Here is a 3,129-nt window from a genome sequence, read left to right as displayed (position 1 = left end):
GCGATGGCGTCACTTCCTCGTGTAGGGCGAGAATGACGTGGCCCAGCAGGAAGCGCCTTTTCTTAACGGTCCGGGTGGGGTTGTTGCCCGCCGCGCCCAGGCGCAGGAGGCAGAGACCTGGGCACAGCGGCCCCTCGCGGGGTCCTGGGCAGCAAGCGGTAGCGCGGCCCGGCCTCGAGGAGCGGCGCTGCGTTTCGTGCCGGGGTCGCTGGGACCTGCGGGGCCAAGTACTTGAGCTTTACGGAGAGCCTGCGCCAGGCTCGGCCCGCTGCGGAATAGCCGCCCCCAGCATCGCTTGTAGCGGGTCCAGCGCCAGACCCCTCTTCAAATCCCCCTCTCCCAGCTCCAGGCAAAGGTGGGGAGCTGAACCTGGGGCTCTCAGGCGAGTGCTCTGACCACTCGGTTAAAAGGCTGGATGCAGCATTTTTCTCCCCACGCTCTTTTGATGGGTATGGCAATGGTAGCTGCTTAATTCATTGTCATAAGAAACCGCTTAGGTGTCTCATTTTGACAGGTTTCAGAGTCGCAGCCGTGTTAGTCTGTATCCGCAAAAAGAAAAGGAGTTCTTGTGGCACCTTAGAGACTAACCAATTTAGTCTCTAAGGTGCCACAAGTCCTCCTTTTCTTTTTAGGTGTCTCAGCTGCTTGATGCCAGAAGTGAGGCTCCCAGTTGTGGGTCACTGTCAGCCTTGAGTCAGGCACCTAACTCGGTGAGAGGAGCAAAGCTTGAGGGACACTCTTTCGTGGCTCCCAGTCTAGTATGTTCTCTCGTTCCAAGTGATTTTTAGGTGCCTAAAAGTTAGGTGTTGCAGTGCTGAGCATTGCAATGCATAAGCCCCTTTGTGGATCCAGGCTGAAAGATTTTGTTTCTTTGATGAAAATGTCACATCGTGTGTCAGTTTTTTGGAGAAACCATGTTACCCTCCCAACCCCCCAGTTTATTGAAAGTAAGATTTGTAAAGTCAGCCTCTTCCACCCCTCTCTGCTGCTTCTGTTTTTTCTTCGTTTCATTCTTAAATAACATGCAGTGCCCTGTACCTCATTGGTTACATCGGGCTGGGTAAACTTTTTGGCCCGAGGGCCACATCTGGGTTGCAAAACTTTATGGAGGACCAGGTAGGGAAGGCTGTGCCTCCTCAAACAGCCTGGCCCCCACCCCCTATCCGCTCCCTCCCACTTCCCGCCCCCGACTGCCCCCCCTCAGAATCATGGACCCATTCAACCCCCCTGCTCGTTGTCCCCTGATCACCCCCTCCCGGGAGCCCCACCCCTAACCACCCCCTAGGACTCCACTCACTAGCTAACCTCCCATGGTCCCTGTCCCCTGACTGCCCCGACCCCTGTCCACAACCCTGCCCCCTAACATGCCCCCCAGGACTCCCACGCCTATCCAACCCCCCCGTCCCCTGACTGCCCCAACCCCTATCCACACCCCTGCCCCCTGGGACCACACCTCCTAACCAACCACCCCTGTTCCCCATCCTCTGATTGCCCCCCCCCAGAAGCTCCGCCCTGTCCAACCGCCCCCTGCTCCCTGACTGCCCCGCGGGGCTCCCTGCCCCTTATCCAACCCCCTCCCCCTGCCCCCTTACCATGCCGCTCAGAGCATACCGCTCACAGTCCTGTTGCATGGCTGGAGCCTGCCCCACCACCGCGCTGCCCGGAGGGGAGGGGGGACAGCAGGGGAGGGGCCAGGTGCTAGCCTCCCCTGCCGGGAGCTCAAGGGCCAGGCAGGACGGTTCCGTGGGCCGGACGTGGCCCGCGGGCCATAGTTTGCCCGCCTCTGGGTTACATGCTATCTTCAACAATTCCATCAGGTTCTTAGCTAGTGTGGGCTAGAAGCAAGAACACTGGCGTGGTACCTAAGAGACCTGGGTTGTGTTCTTGCTGAGCAGAGCCAGGGTAACCTCAGACAAGTCACATCCTCTTGTTGTGCCTCAGTTTCCCCATCTGTAAAATGGGGGTAATGATAGTGACCTCCTTTGAAAAGCACTTTGAGAGCACAATGTAAAAACAAGGTATTACTATTTAAATATTTCAGTAGATGTTCCAACACATGTGCTTATGCAATTATCCCAACGCTCACTCAGGGTTAAAAAAAAATCACTTTTTAAAGAAAATGCATCAAAAGGGCTCCTTTTTAAAAATAGTAAAAACTTGTGGCTGCTGATTTATGTCCATCGTGCATGTTTTCCTCCTTCAAATCTTGTCCCAGGAAGCCTATGTAGACTGAGGATTGACAGTAAAAGTGTCTCAATTCAGACAGTGGGGAAGAAGTGTATTAAAAAAACGAGTCATGGAAAAAATGATAAGCTGGGAAGAGCTTTTAAAATTATTTTTAAAAAAGTAATTTTATTACCTCTCCGAGTGTGGTATTTTTAAATTGTAGGAAATTGAACATAGTATTACAACTGGACAACAAAACATTAATTAATATTCATATGTATTTCATCTTGAAAATGTGTTGCAATATTAGTAATTAATCTTATAACATCCTTGTAAATAGGTCAGTATCTCCATTTTACAGATGAGAAACTGAGGCAGAGTAACTTCCCCAAGACCATTGAGTCAGTGTTAGAGGTGGGATTATTAGAACTCAGAAGCTTCTCATTCTCAGGCTTGTGTTCAGTGAGGCCCTGATGCACAAAGGTACTTAGGTGCCTAACCCTAGATTTAGGCACCACTGCAATCCACAAAACTCCCACTTGACTACTGCCTAATCCTGTATGTGTCTAAACTTACTCTGTGTCTATATTTTCAGGGTAAAAGTTCCCTTGGTGCCTAAATTCCTGCCTCTAGGCATGTGCACTGCTGCCTCACTCAAGGCACCACCTGGATGCTTCTCTCCCAAGTAATCATGTAAGAGCAATCCACAAACCAAAGGAAGACAGGTGGAGGAGCATCTATCTTGCATGTGGGGCTTGATCCAGCAGGCATGCTCAGAAACTGTGTACCAGATCAGATCTGATTCAAAATTTGGTTGGTGGGGCTAGCAGCACCCATCTTATAACTTTAAGGCCAGATTCAATTCCCATCTCTTCCTGAGGGGTAGAAAAGATTTGAATAGCAGTCTCCTGAGAGGGCTTCAGTGGAACAGTTTCAACAGGAGACTAAGGCTCACAGATCCTC

The sequence above is a fragment of the Chelonia mydas genome, chromosome 3 (assembly GCF_015237465.2).
Source record: "Chelonia mydas isolate rCheMyd1 chromosome 3, rCheMyd1.pri.v2, whole genome shotgun sequence".
Classification (NCBI taxonomy): Eukaryota; Metazoa; Chordata; order Testudines; family Cheloniidae; genus Chelonia; species Chelonia mydas.
The sequence above is the reverse complement of the archived record's forward strand: the minus strand, read 5'-3'. Positions refer to the sequence as shown.